Consider the following 16,491-nt stretch of genomic DNA (forward strand, 5'->3'; position numbering starts at 1 on the left):
ACAGGAAAAAAATAGACTAAAGCACACAAATAGAAAATATGTTTGAAAAAATAGAAAGTTGCATAAGAAATATATGGAAAATGTACAACATACATGTAATTGGAGTTGCAGAGGGTAAAGAAAATGAGATACAAATGATCCTTGAAGTCAAATTGTTGAGAATTGTCTACAGCTGATTATAAAAACCCCAAAACATCAACCCACAGTTTCAAGAAGCTCAGCAAATCCCACAGGATTAAATACAAGGTAACCACACCTAGGCATATTATAGTCAAAGTTTGAAAAAAAAGAAAAGAAACAATCTTAAATGGAGAGAGAATATAGACATTAGTTTTAAATCATTAAAATAAAACCAACAGATTTTTATTAACTAAAATGATAGAAACAATAAGATGATGGAATGACATTTTTAATAAGCTAAAAGAAAATAAATGGGATTGGGGCCAAGATGACCAACTAGAAGCAGTGGTGAGTGGAGGCACTCATCAAAAACAACCATAACAGCATGCGAATCCTGCACTGGCAACTGAGGTATCCAGATTCTGCCATCAGCACCGACTAGAGAACTGACCAAAAGCAATTGCAACAAAAGCCAAAACTGACAAATGGAATCTAAACTAAAGAGCTTCTGCACAGCAAAAGAAACTATCATCAGTAAACAGGCAAACTACAGCATGGGAGAAAATGTTTGCAATCTATCCATCTGACAAAGGTCTAATATCCAGAATCTACAAGGAACTTAAACAAATTTACAAGAAAAAACAACCCCATCAAAAAGTGGGCATAGGATATGAACAGACACTTCTCAAAAGAAGACATTTATGCGGTCAACAAACATGAAAAAAACCCTCATCATTACTAGTCATTAGAGAAATGCAAAACAAAACCACAGTGAGACACCATCCCATGCCAGTTAGAATGGCAATCATTAGTAAGTCAGGAAACAACAGATGCTGGAGATGATATGGAGAAACAGGAACACTTTTACACTGTTGGTGGGAGTATAAATTTGTTCAAACATCGTGGAAGACAGTGTGGCGATTCCTCAGTGATCTAGAACTAGAAATAGCATTTGACCCAACAATCTGTTTACTGGTTATATACCCAAAGGATTATAAATTATTCTACTATGCAGACACATGCACATGTATGTTTATTGCAGCACTATTCACAATAGCAAAGACTTGGAACCAACACAAATGCCAGTCAATGATAGACTGCATAAAGGAAATGTGGCACGTATACACCATGGAATACTATGCAGTCATAATAAATGAGTTCATGTCCTTTGCAGGGACATGGATGAAACTGGAAATCATCATTCTCAGCAAACTAACACAGGAACAGAAAACCAAACACCACATGTTCTCACTCATAAGTGGAGTTGAACAATGAGAACATATGGGCACGGGGATGGGACATCACACACTGGGGCCTGTCAGGCAAGGGGAAGTATAGCATTAGGAGAAATACCTAATGTAGATGACGGGTTGATGGGTGTAGCAAACCACCATGGCACATGTATACCTATGTAACAAACCTGCACTCTCTGCACATGCGTCCCAGAACTTAAAGCATAATAATAATAGTAACCCCTTAAAAAAATCAATGAAAAAATTTTTTGAAAAAAACAAAATAGACCAGTAGATAGGCTAATATAGAAAAAAAGAGAGAAGAATCAAATAGACACAATAAAAATGATAAAGGGTATATCATCACCAACCCCACAGAAATAGAAACTACCATCATAGAATACTATAAACACTTCTCTGCAAACTAGAAGATCTAGAAGAAATAGATAAATTCCTGAACACATACACCCTCCCAAGACTAAAATTCCTGAACACATACACCCTCCCAAGACTAAACCAGGCATAAGTCAAATTCCTGAATAGACCAATAAGAAGTTCTGAAATTGAGGCAGTAATTAATACCCTACCAACCAAAGAAAAGTCCAGGACCAGACCAATTCACAGCCAAATTCTACCAAAGATAAAACAAGAAACTGGTACCATTCCTTCTGAAACTATTTCAAACAGTTTGAAAAGAGGGACGCTTCTCTAACTAATTTTACCCAAATAGAAAAATCTGGCAGAGACAGAAAAAAATAAAACTTTAAGCCAATATCTCTGACGAACAACAATGCAAAATCCTTGATTAAATACTGGCAAACCAAATCCAGCAGCACATCAAAAAGCTTATCCATCAGGACTTCATGACAAAAACACCAAAAGGAATTGCAACAAAAGCCAAAATTGACAAATGGCATCTAATTAAATTAAAGAGCTTCTGCAACACAAAAGAAACTAGCAGCAGAGTGAACAGGCAACCTACAGAATGTGGAAAAAAATTTGCAATTTACTCATCTGATAAAGGTCTAATATAGAGACTCTACAAGAAACTTAAACAAATTTACAGGGAAAAAAAAAACATCAGAATGTGGGCAAAGGTTATAAACAGACATTTCTCAAAAGACATTTCTGTAGCCAATAAACACGAAAAAAAGAAAACTCAATATCACTGATTAGAGAAATGCAAATCAAAACCATAATGAGATACCATCTCATGCCATTCAGAGTGGCGATTTTTAAAAAATCAGAAAACAATAGATGTTGGCGAGGCTGTGGAGAAATAGGAAAGCTTTTCCAAACTGTTGGTGGGAATGTAAATTGTTCACCCATTGTGGGAGACAGTGTGGCAATTCCTCAAGGATCTAGGAACCAGATATACCATTTGACCCAGCAATCTCAATATACCCAAAGGGATATAAATCATTCTGCTACAAAGATGCATGCATACATGTTTATTGCAGCACTATTTACAATAGCAAAGACATGGAACAAACCCAAATGCCCATCAATGATAGACTGGATAAAGATAATGTGGCACATATACACCATGGAATACTATGCAGCTATAAAAAGGAATGACATCATGTCCTTTGCTGGGACATGGTTGAAGCTGGAACCCATTATCATCAGCAAACTAACACAGGAACAGAAAAACAAACACCACATGTTCTCACTCATAAGTGGGAGTTAAACAATGAGAACACATGGACACAAGGAGGGGAACAACACACATCAGGGCCAGTCAGAGGGTGAGGGGAAAAGGGGAGGGAGAGCATGAGGACAAATACCTAATTCATGTGGGGCCTAATACCTAGATGATGGGTTGATAAGTGCAGCAAACCACCATGGCACATGTATACCTATGTAACAAACCTGCAGTTTCTGTACATGTATCCTAGAACTTAAAGTAAAACAAAACAGAATAAAACAAAACAAAATAAAATAAAAAATGGTTTCCTGCTGTCAGTCTCAGATTTTAGAAAATGTCTGCATCATTTTCTGATGTCTTTCCCTCACAGCATCTCCAAAACTTTCCTCAGATTAACTCCAGGTCTAGGGAGAAACGAAGGCTCTCCCATGGCCTGGGTTTCTCAGACCTCTATTGGAAATGTGATACACAGAGGGAGGCTCTGCCTCTCTCACATACAGAGGCTTCATCTACTTTTCTCAGGCAGTCACCTTGGGGATTCTGTGCTGGCATTCTCTCCTGAATGTGGGATGTCCTTATGGACTATCTTGCTATTTTCACGTGGCTGAGGCATGCTAAAGGCCTTTAATCTACCATCTTGCAGGGGAAAAAAAAGGAAAAAACTCTAATATGTGTTTTTAAACAGACTAAAGATTCATGATAACTAAATACAATAAGTTATTATGAATGTGTCCTACACCTGGAAAAATGGTAATAAAAATGTTATTGGAAGAATTAACAACATTTTGAATATGGATTTTAATTTATCAGGAGTTGGCAATCTATGTTGTGTAGGCCAAATTCCATGGCCTGTTTTTGTATGACTTATGAGCTAAAATTGATTTTTTATGTTTTAAAAGGTTGTGAAAACTACAAAAAAGCAAGAATATGCAACAGAGACCTAATAAGGCCCTCATAGCCTAAACTATTTATTATCTGGTTTAGTTTGTTAACTACTGGCCTAGAATACTAGTAAAAGTCAAGTGTATTTTGTCTTAGCTTTAGATCCAGCAGGAAGATCTTTGTCTTTGCATTTATAAGAGCCCACAGATCTACCTTGTTTTTTTAAGCCACTTCAGTTAGGGCTCTGACACTCGTATTCAAGAGTCTTGACTGATACCAACATTCTATACTACCATGGCAACATGGCTTTTCTTTCCTAGCTCTTTGTCGGTTAATGGCAGCAAGGCTTCAACTTGAGAATTTCTCCTTCAGTCTTTTTCTCCCTCACAAACCTAATGGAGAAGAAAATTGAGCAACACAGTCAACTACTTACATACTGTCTAGACTTTTTTGGCTATTACAAATCAGGATAATCTCTGAATTACCTATTTTCTTTGTTAGTGAAGACCATATTTAAGTCAGTGAAATTTTTCAGAAGCCTTATCAGATTTCCAATCATGGCTAGCATCACTGTGTATAGAAGTTTTGCGTTTCATCTGGTACGTATTTTTTTTGCAAGCACCTTTATACAGTCTGCTTCTCTCAGATGAAATATTGATAAAATGTGTCCAATGTAATTAAAAATGGATTCATAATGGAAATGCCAATTCAATGAACATAATAAATAACACTGTAAGTTCATATAATTACTTTTTAAATGGTCTAAAGATCTGATAGAAAAAAGGATTTCACTATCATATTATTATTTCATAAATGTATATTCCCAGAAAAATTATAAAACAATTTTAAAAAGAGAAGATAGTTGAAGGTAGATAAAATAATGTCAAAATGATCTAGAAAAAGAAAAATGTTTGCTTCTCAGAGTTAATCCCAAATCCTTTGTTTTTTCTCTTTTCCATGCATCTCAGCAAATATATATTCAGCAAGTAATGTGTGCTAGGTACTGTGGCAGACTAAGGATATAATACTTAATATAACATAGTCCTTACCATCAAGGTAATCAAGGAAGAGATTACCTTGTTAAGGAAAGAGACATCTCAGAAAATTGCAGTGCCATCTAAATGAAGTGAAAGTTTTATATGTAAAACTTATTTTCTAGGGCTTTGGAAACTTTGGGGAAACCTTCTCCAAAAAATGGACGTTTGATCTAACCACTGAAGGTGAATAGGAGGTTTCTAGAATAGTCTTGATGAACGAAAGAGGCATATGCCTATGAGAAAAGAATTAACTAATATGAGGAGTTTAAAATTATATAAAAAAGCAAAGACTTTTATAGACACTTAAAAAGAAAAAACTGTACAATCAAGTATAAATACAAAATAATAAAAATGCAAAAAGTTGAATTTTCCTTGTAAGTTTCTAGAAGAAAACCTTGGGTTAGGAGGGAGTCATCTTGGACAAATAAATGCAGGAAAAATATTTGGAAAAAATGAACAGAAATGAGAGAAAGGAAGGGAAAAAATAGAAAAGAAGAAAAGGAAGGATGGAGGGAGGGAGGGAGGCAGGGGAGGAAGGAAATAAGGAAGGAAGGGAGGAAGGGAGGAAGGGAGGGAGGGAGGAAGGAAGGGAGGAAGGGAGGGAGGAAGGGAGGGAGGGAGGGAGGGAGGGAGGAAGGGAGGGAGGGAGGGAGGGAGGCAGGCATTTGAGTTTGTTCCGTGTCTGTGCTATTGCAAATAGTGCCGCAATAAACATATGTATGCATGTGTCTTTATAGTAGAATGATTTATATTCCTTTGGGTATATATAAATATAGGGAGGGAGGGAGGGAGGGAGAAAGACAGGTACAGACAGGCAAGTAGGAAGGAAGGAGCCAGCTCAATGTGGGCTGAGAAAAGTTTAGATTATAACCTACCAAGAATGGCCATGTGAAGACGTTACACAGACTAAATAAGAGTAAACTGTGTTATCTTCCTTGAATTTGTGTCTGAGACATGACTTTGAGACTCCAAAGCTTAAGAAACTCATCAAACCTTTTTAGAGATGCTGATTTACATAAGATAATGTATGGGACCCAGAGGAACCTGCAAATGTGCCACAGGGAAAGAAAATGGTCACTTACTCTTTTTGCTTTTCCACCTTTCCCCATATTGTAAATAATATAACTCCACTTTCTTTTGGGGAACCACCACTTCCAGGGGATTTGGGTGAGCTAACATGACCCCAAACTAGATGCTCCATGTGACCAGTGCCTGGAAAATCATAACCTTGAATCCTTAGGCTTTAGCAGTTAGTTTGAAAATATAACCAACTTCTAGTTTGAACTGTTGGAAAAGATCTCTGTTTATTGATTCAACTCAGAAATATCAAAATATAAGGTTGATTCCACCTACGGTCATCATTAATAATGAACCATATGAAAAAGTCAACAGAAAGGAAGGTAGAGCCGTGAGATGGAATAAGATCAATGATGAGTTAATGGGTGCAGCAAACCAATATGGCACATGTATACATATGTAACAAACCTGCACATTCTGCACGTGTACACTAGAAGTATAATAATATTAATAATAATAAAGATCAAGTCCTAATCACTTCCTTTGTGCATCTGGATCTGCCAGTGCTAGATTTCTGAAATTATTGTTTTCTAGAATGTCTTTAATCCTCATTTTGAAGAATATTGTAATAGGAATAGAATTCTAACTTAGAAGTTTACTTTTATTGCTCTTGTTCATTTACTTCCTTTATAAAAAAAAAATATTTTGCTTTAAGTTCCGGGATACAAATGCAGAACGTGTAGGTTTGTTACATAGGTATATGTGTGCCATGGTGGTTTGCTGCACCTATCAACCCGTCATCTAGGTTTTAAGCCCCACATCCATTAGGTATTTGTCCTAATGCTCTCCCTCCCTTTGCCCCCTTACCCCCGATTGGCCCCAGTGTGTGTTGTTCCCCTTTCTGTCTCCATGTGTTCTCATCGTTCAACTCTCACTTATAAGTGAGAATATGTGGTGTTTGGTTTTCTGTTGCTGTGTTAGTTTGCTGAGGATGATGGCTTCTGGCTTCATCCATGTCCCTGTAAAGGACCCTATCTCATTCTTTTTTATGGCTGCATAGTGTTCCTTAGTGTATATGTACCACATTTTCTTCATCCAGTCTACCATTGACAGGCATTTGGGTTTGTTCCACATCTCTGCTATTGTAAATGGTGCTGCAATAAACATATGCATGCATGTGTCTTTATAGTAGAATGATTTATATTCCTTTGGGTATATACCCAGTAGTGGGATTGCTGGGTCAAATGGTATTTCTGGTTCTAGATCCTTAAGGAATCGCCATACTGTCTTCCACAATGGTTAAACTAATTTACATTTCCACTAACACTGTAAAAGCATACCTATTTCTCCACAGCCCTGCCAGCATCTATTGTTTCTTGACTTTTTAATAATAACCATTCTGAATGGCATGAGATGGTATCTCATTGTGGTTTTTATTTGCATTTCTCTAATGATCAGTGATGTTGAGCTTTGTTTTTTTTTTTTTTCATATGTTTGTTGGCTACATAAATATCTTTTTTTTTTTTTTGACAGATTATTGTTCTGTCGCCCAGGCTGGAGTGTAGTGGAGTGATCTCAGCTCACTGCAACCTCCGCCTCCTGAGTTCAAGGGGTTCTCCTGCCTCAGCCTCCTGAATAGCTGGAATTACAGGTGCACACCAGCACATCTGGCTAATTTTTGTATTTTTAGTAGAGATGAGGTTTCACCATCTTGGTCAGGCTGGTCTCAAATTCCTGACCTCGTGATCCGCCTGCCTCAGCCTCCCAAAGTGCTGGGATTACATGCTTGAGCCATCATCACTGACCTAAATATCTTCTTTTGAGAAATGTCTGTTCACATCCTTTTTCCACTTTTTGATGAGGTTGATTTTTTCTTGTAAATTTGTTTAAGTTCCTTATAGATTCCGGATATTAGACCTTTGTCAGATGGGTAGATTGCAAAATTTTTCTCCCATTCTGTAGGTTGCCTGTTCACTCTGCTGCTAGTTTCTTTTGCTATGCAAAAACTCTCTAGTTTAATTATATTCCATTTGTCAATTTTGGCTTTTGTTGAAATTGCTTTTGGTGTTTTCATCATGAAGTCTTTGCCCATGAGTATGCCCTGAATGGTACTGCCTAGGTTTTCCTCTAGAGTCTTTACAGCTTTGGGTTTTACATTTAAGTCACTAATCCATCTTGAGTTAATTTTTGCATGAGGTGTGAGGAACAGGTCCAGTTTCAGTTTTCTGCAGATGGCTTGCCAGTTTTCCCAGCACCGTTTATTAAATAGAGAATCCCTTCCCCCATGGCTTGTTTTTCTCAGGTTTTTCGAAGATCAGATGGTTGTAGATGTGTGGTGTTCTTTCTTAGGTCTCTGTTCTATTTTGTTGTTCTATATGTCTGTTTTGGTAACAGTACTATGCCATTTTGGTTATTGTAGACTTGTAATATAGTTTGAAGTCAGGTAGTGTGATGCCTCCAGCTTTGTACTTTTTGCTTAGGATTGTCTTAAATCCAGATGCACACAAAGTTAGTCATTTGGTGAGCAGGAAGCATGGCTGTGCAAGCATTTGTGTCTTGGGGCAGAGATTAGAGCACCTACTCTGAAGTGGAGTAGGGACCTCCACATCCATAACTAAGGAAATCATCTTAGCAGAAGGCACTGATTTTGTGCTCTTCCCAGTCACAAGCCTAAGGTGGAAAGTGAGATATTATAGCTGCAGTTTCTCCTGGGCAGAATGCTTGCAGCCAGAGCAAACTTGGTGACCTGGAACTGACCTGTATATGCCATCGCTGGCTGCCCCAACCTGCTCCCCCAGGATTGTGGTATAGCGAGGCTCTCTTTGCTCTAATTCCCAGGCTGAAATTCATGCATTTTGAGCACCCATTTACCTGGTTCAGCAGCCTGGCCAACTTCACCCTTCCTAGACATAGATTATGGCAATCTCCGCTCCATGCCCAGACAGAATTCCAGACATTCAGAACACCTGTTCACTCAGTTCAGTAGCCTGTGCCACCCCATCCTTCCTGGATATAGATCTTGGTGCTGCACGGCTCTCTCTGCTCCATGCTCAGGCAGATCTCCAGGAATTGAAGCACGTGCTCACCTCGATCGGTAGCTTTGCCCATCCCATCCTTTCTGTGCAGAGATCCTGGTGTTGGGGAGACACTCTCTGCTCCACACCCAGGCAGGTCTCCAGGCTTTCAAGAGCACCTGCTTGCCTGGTTCAGCATCCTGAAATGCCCTACCCCTCCTGTGCAGAAATCTTGGTTCAGGGGGTCCCTCTCTGCTTCATACCCAGGCAAATCTCCAGGCATCCAGAGCAACTATTCCCTTGACTTAGGAACTTAAGTCACTCTTCATCACCATGCAGACAACTTGAAGCTGGGGAGGATTCCCAGTTCCATGCTTACACACACATCTGGAAATATAAGAGTAATACATGCTACCATAAAAAGAAAAAAAAACCAGAACATTTTAGGTACATAGCCCACAGACCCTATGAAGCAAAACACAATAGAAACCACAATGCAACCAGGCGACAATGTCTTGATAGGATCAAAACCTCACATATAAACATTAACATTAAATATAAATAGTCTAAAAACTCCACTTCACAGGCACAGAGTAGCAAATTGGATTTTTTTAAAGAATCCATCTGTCTACCATCTTCAAGAAAACCATCTCACATTTCATGACACCTATAGGTTCCAAGCAAATGGTTAAAGAAAGAGCTACCACGTGAACAAAAGACAAAAAGCAAGGGTAATGATTCTAACATCAAATAAAATAGACTTTAAACCAACCGCAGTTTAAACAGGACAAAGAGCATTATATAATGATAAAACACTCAATTCAGCAAGAATACTTAACTATCCTAAGTAAATACACGCCCAACGTTAGAGTACCCAGATTCATAAAACAAGTACTTCAAGGCCCGCAAAACGAAAGTCACAAAATAGCAATGTGAAACTTCAGCACCCCACTGATAGCATTAGATGGATGGTCAAGACAGAAAACTAACAAGGAAATTCTGGATTTAAATTCGACAGTTGATCAACTGGACCTGATGGATATCTACAGAATATTCTACTCCTCAACCACAGAATGTATATTCTTCTCATCTGCACATGGAAGATACTCCAATATTGACCACATACTCAGGCATAAAGCATGCTTCAATAAATTTTTGAAAAAATCAAAATCATACCAACCATACTCTGAAACCACAGTGCAATAAAAATAAAAATCAATACCATGATCTCTTAGAAGCACAGAATTACACGGAAATTAAACAACTTGTACCTGAATGAATTTTAGGTAAACAACAAAACAAGACAGAAATAAAAAAATCTTTAAAATAAATTAAATTAGAGACATAACATACCAAAATATCTGGGATACAGCAGAACAGTGTTAAAAGGAAAGTTTATAATTCTAAATGCCTACCTCAAAAAGAAAGGTTTCAAATCAATGATATTACTCTACCTAGAATAACTAGGAATCAAGAACAAACTAAACCCAAAGCCAGCAGAAAAAAATAAATAACTAAAATAAAAAACCAGTACAAACAATCAATGAAATAAAAAGTTGGTTTTTTGAAAGGATCAACAGGATAGACCACTAGCTAGATTAACAAAGAAAAAAGAAAGAAGATACAAATAAGCACACTTAGAAAAGAAAAACGTGAGATTACAACTGATCTCACAGAAACACAAAAGATCCTCAGACACTATTGTGAACACCTCTACACACACAATCTAGAAAATCTAGAGGAAATACATAAATTCCTGGAAACACAAAATCTCCCAAAATTAAATTAGGAAGAAATTGAAACACTGAACAGACCAATATCAAATTCCAAAATTGAATCAGTAGTAAAAAACCTACCAAGCAAAAAAGCCCCAGTCCAGATGGATTCACAACCAAATGCTACTGAACATACAGAGAGTTGCTACCAATGATTCTGAAACTATGTTTTAAAATCAAGGAGAAGAGATCCCTTCTCAATTCATTCAACAAAGTCAACATCACCCTCATGCCAAAACCTGGCAAAAACAATTGAAAAAAGAAAATTACAGGTCAACAACCCTGATGAACAGAGATACAAAAATCCTGAACCAATTACTAGCAAACTGAATTCAACAGCACATCAAAAATTTAATGCACTATGATCAAGTAAGTTTCAACCCTGGGATGCAAGGCTGGTTCAACATGTGCAAATCAATAAATGTGATTTATCTTATAAAAAATTAAAACCAGAAACCATATGACCATCTCAATATACGTAAAAACAGCTTTTGATAAAATCCAAAATTTCTTCATGATAAAAACCCTAAGGAAACTAGGATTAAATGAACAAACCTCAAAATATTAAGAGCCACCTGTAACAAACCCACAGCTGACATTAGGCTGAATGGACAGAAATTGGAAGCAGTCCTTCTGAGATCTGGAACAAGACAAGATTGCTCAGTCTTACTACTCCTATTCAACACAGTACTGGAAGTTCTAGCCAAGGCAATCAGGCAAGAAAAAGAAATAAAGACATCCAAATAGGAGAAACTACCTCTCTTCATGAATAATACAATACTCTACATAGAAAATGCCAAAGAATCCACCAAAAGACTCCAGGAACTGACAAATGACTTCAGCAAAGCTTCAGGACACAAAATCAATGTACAAAAATCAGTAGCATTTCTATGCACCAATAATGTTCATGCTGAGAGTCAAATCAAGAAACAATCTCATTTACATTAGCCCCCCACACACACACACAAAAAATACCTAGAAAACCTATAACCAAGGAGATGAAAGATCTCTACAAGGAGAACCAAAAAAGCTGCTAAATAATAGATTACACAAACAAATGAAAAAACAATCCAAGTTCGTGAACTGGAAGAGTAAGTATTTTTAAAATGGCCATACTGCCCATTGCAATCTATAGATTCGATGCTATTCTATCAAACTCCAATATCAGTTTTCAAAGAATTGAAAAAAAAAAAACCTATTCTAAAATTTATATGAAACCAAAAAAGAGACCAAACAGCCAAAGCAATCCTAAGCCAAAAGAACAAATCCAGAGCTATCATATAACCTGTTTTAGGCATTTTCTACATTGCTATAAATAAATACATGAGACTGGGTAATTTAAAAGAAAAGTGGTTTAGTTGTCTCATGGTTCTGGAGGCTGAACAGGAAGCACAGCAACAGCATCTGCTTCTGAAGAGGTCTCAGGAAACTTAAAATTATGGTGGAAGAAGGAGCAGGCACATCACATGGCAGGAGAGACAGCAAGGACAAGGGATGTTCCACACATTTTTAAACAACCAGATCTCATGAAAACTCAATTACTATTGGGAGGACAGCATCAAGCCACGAGGGATCCACCCCTAGCACCCAAACAGCTCCCATTAGGCCCCACCTCCAACAATGGGAATTACATTTCAAAATGGGATTTTTGGGGGGGACAAATATCCAAACAAAATCACCAACTACAAACTAGACTATAAGTCTAAAGTAATAAAAACAGCACAGTAATGGTACAAAAAATAGACACATGGAACAAGAGAAAATGATAGGGACCCCAGAAATAAAACCACACACCTACAGCTCATCTAATCTTTGAAAAGTAAACACAAATAAGCAATGAGGAAAGGACTTCCTAATCAATACATGATGCTAGGATAGCTGACGAGCCATATGCAGAAAAGTGAAACTGGACCCCTTCTTTTCATTATATACAAAAATTAACTCAACCTAGTTTACAGATATAAATGTAAGACCTCAAACTATAAGAACTTCCTAGAAGACAACCTCAGAAACATCATATAGGATATGGGCACTAGGAAAGAATTTAACACTAAGTTAAAATTAACTTAGTGTTAATGCTAAGTTAAAATTTAACACTAAGTTAAACACTGGAAAGCAATTGCAACGAAAACAAAAATAGACAAATGGGAACTAGTTAAACTAAAGAGCTTCTGCGTAGCAAAAGTAACAGAATAAACAGAAAACCTATAGAATGGGGAAAAAAATTTGTAAACTATGCATCTGATAAATGTCTAGTATCTAGAATCTATAAGCAACTTCAACAATTGAATAAACAAACAATGGGCAAAAGCCATGAACAAACACTTCTCAAAAGATGACATACAAGTGGCAAACTAACATATGAAATAATTATTAGTGATGCTCCACATCACTAATAATCAGAGAAATGTAAATCTCAACCACAATGAGACATCATCTCAAAACAGTCAAATTGGCTATTATTAAAAAGTCAAAAAACAACAGATATTGGTGAGGCTGCAGAGAAAAGGGAATGTGTATACACTACTGCTGATCATGTAAATTAGTTCAGTCACTGTGGAAAGCAATTTGGAGATATTTTCAAAGGACTTAGAATTGCAATGCAAGCCAGCAATCCTATTACTGGATATATATCCAAAAGAAAACAAATTGTTCTACCAAAAAGGTACATGCACTCGCATGTTTATCTCTGCACCATTCATAATAGCAAAGACACGGAATCAGCCTAGGTGCCAATCAATCAATGGTGAATTTTATAAAGAAAATGTGGTACACACATGCCATAGACTACTATACAGCCACAATAAAAGAACAAAGTATGTCCTTTGCAGCAACATGGATGCAACTGGAGGCCATTAGCCTAAACAAATTAATGCAGAAACAGAAAACCCAATACCGTGTGTTCTCACTTATAAATGAGAGCTGAACATTGTGCATTTATGGATATAAAAAGGACAACAATAGACACCTGGGACCACTGGAGAGGGGAGGGAGGAATGGGGTAAAGGTTGACAAATGAATTTCAAGTACTATGCTCAGTACTTGGATCATGAGATCATTTGCATCTCAAACCTCAGCATCACACAGTATACCCAGGCAAAAAACTTCTACATGTACCCCTTGAATCTAAAATAAAAGTTGAAAATTCATAGATCCTTTGAAAGAAATGACATGCCACTGCAAACTCTGGGAGACAGGCAAAAAACTGTGAGTTCCCAAAGTGTGAGAGGAGGAAAATTTGCCTTTGAACACACATCCTCACTGGGGAATCTGAAAATCCAGATCATGAAGGAAGAATTTAGCCTTCCCTAGAGCTGGAACAGATTTAGGATGGCACTACCAGTCTCCAGCTTGAGCCAAGGGAAGCCATCCCCAACTTTATCCCACAGCAACCCTCTGGGAAGGCCGCCAGCAGAATTAGGGAGGTGTCACAGGGTGCAGGAATCTTCCAACTGAATTTTGTGATAATTTCGACTGGGCATAGATTTTCTTGAGCAGAATCCAGGAGATGCCGACATTGCAGGCAGATAGGGCCGGGGGCAAGGGGGTGGCCTGAAAGCTATGCCTGCTTTCTCAGCAGGGAAATTTCACTGTTAGTTGGGCACCACAGAAGCTAGATTGGCCTCACCAACTTTGTGGAGCTGAGTGAGGCCTTTTGCTACTAGCTATCCCCCACTTTTCTGGTGAACTATATGACACAACAGAGGAAGCCAAGACCCACTCAGGAACATAACCCCATTGGCCTGAGAACCACCGCCCAGTCTCCCAAGTGGCTGTAACAAGCACTGCCCAAGGACAGTCTAAACTCAGACACATCCAACCCTGCTCCCACCAAATGGCATTTATTTACCAACCCTGGTAGCTGAACACAAAAGACATAAAGTGTCAGGTGCTTTATGGCCCTACCTATCACCTGAGAAACCAAAATACTTCCACTGGCCAACTCAGGGCAAGCTCAAATCCCATTGTTAATACCACAGCTGGTGCTCTCTTGCAAATGCCACCTCCTGGCTAGAGGCCAACAAACTCAGCCATTACAGCAACTCATGACAGAATAACACTGCTTCCAGGAAAAAGAAGAAGGAAAAAAAAAATGAGTAACAACAACAAAAACAGCTAATACCATTGCCTGCAACATCCTGGCTAACCAGAAGTCCTGAGTCTGTCTATGTGACAACCTCACTGCTAGCATAAGAAGCATTCAAGAATGCCAGCACACTAAACTTGTCTAAAACCAAGGACTCCCACAGAGTCTACTTCACTCCCCTGCCACCTCCACTAGAGCAGGTGCTGGTATCCATGGCTGAGAGACCTGAAGACCAATCACATCACAGAATTCTTTGCAGACATTCCTCAGCACCAGCCTGGAGCCTGGTAGCACTGCTGGAAGGCTAGGCCCAGACAAGTATTAACAAGCACTACAGTCTGTTTCTCAGGAGTCCACATCCCTAGGGGAAGGGGGAGAGCACCACATCAAGGGATCACCCCCTGGGACCAAGGAAACTGAACAGCAGGCCTTGAGTTCCAGATCCTTCTACTGGTGCATATTTCTCACAGCAGAGACACAATTGCAGTGCTAGCTGCATGTAGGGAAAGTATGAACTTATACCCCAACTGTCAAGCAGCCTTTGTGATCTTGAAGGGTCTTGGTGAAGGGGTCTTTGTTCCCCCCAGCACTCCACTGCAGACAAATCTGGGGCTTCCATCACAGGGACGCAGTGTGAAAGCACCTATATATGACCTTTCTGGAAAAATCCGGGGTGACTGCAGCTACACAGGAGGAGCACACGTGAGATTCAGGCCAGCATGAGAGGTAGAGTCACAGTTCCTCCCTACTTGGGACATCAACATTCCTATAGATGAAAAGAGGTGCCTGTCTGATCTGAATAGCTGAAACACTAGGACAATAGTGAGGCTATGAGGTAACTAGCCTTTCTGCTGACTGGCTGAGGTAGTTCCCATTCTTCACCCTGATTAAATCTCAACACATGTAATTGATAGCTTCCCTAGCCACACTCATCAAGGCATGGACCTTAGCCTACCATTGGATATTACATCTACCCTCCTGCCTTAGCCAAAATTGTCGCCAGCCAGGAATACCTCCCCTACTGGCAGGAAGCCTGGATTGCCAACTCAGCAAATAAAACCCGAGGAAAATAAATAAATAAATAAATAAATAAATAAATAAATAAATAAATTGTATACCACAAGAGAATGAGATAGGCTTCAAGAGATCCCTGCCATTTCAACTTCATAGGAGATAGTAAACTTGCCAACACACCAAGAATATAACTACTACAACCAACATTGAGGAAAGCCAGCTCACAAAGACTCTCTGTAACTAAGGGTCTCATACAGAGTCCTCACCCCTACAAATGCCAAGAACCAAATTAGGCTAAAATAAATAATAAAGTCTGATACTTAACAGAGAAAAATTAAATTAAAAAAGACACAGCCCAATCAAAAATAAATTCAAGAAATAGTCTACCCAAATGAGGAAGAACCAGAAAAGTAATTCGCTAATATGACGAAATAGGGTTCTATAACATCCCCCAAAAAATCACACTACTACTCCAGCAATGGATCCAAACCAAGAAAAAAAAAATCTCTGAATTTCCAGATAAACAGTTCACAAAGTTGATTATTAAGCTATTCAAGGAGATACCAGAAAAGGTAAAAACCAACTTAAAGAAATTTTTTTAAAATACAGGATATGAATGCAAAATTCTGCAGAGAAATAAATATCATAAAGGAAAAACAATCACA

The 16,491-nt window shown here is 38.4% G+C and overlaps 1 long non-coding RNA gene across 1 annotated transcript in view; it reads right to left on the bottom strand.

The window, feature by feature from the left end:
- LOC105466941 (uncharacterized) overlaps nucleotides 1–4,129 on the bottom strand; it is a 180,102-nt gene extending 175,973 nt beyond the window's left edge. Inside the window, exon 1 of the long non-coding RNA XR_003014743.2 lies at nucleotides 4,096–4,129. This is a non-coding gene — a long non-coding RNA (uncharacterized lncRNA). The remainder of the gene's footprint in view (nucleotides 1–4,095) is intronic.
- Nucleotides 4,130–16,491: the final 12,362 nt, after the last annotated feature.

The sequence above is a fragment of the Macaca nemestrina genome, chromosome 6 (assembly GCF_043159975.1).
Source record: "Macaca nemestrina isolate mMacNem1 chromosome 6, mMacNem.hap1, whole genome shotgun sequence".
Taxonomy (NCBI): domain Eukaryota; kingdom Metazoa; phylum Chordata; class Mammalia; order Primates; family Cercopithecidae; genus Macaca; species Macaca nemestrina.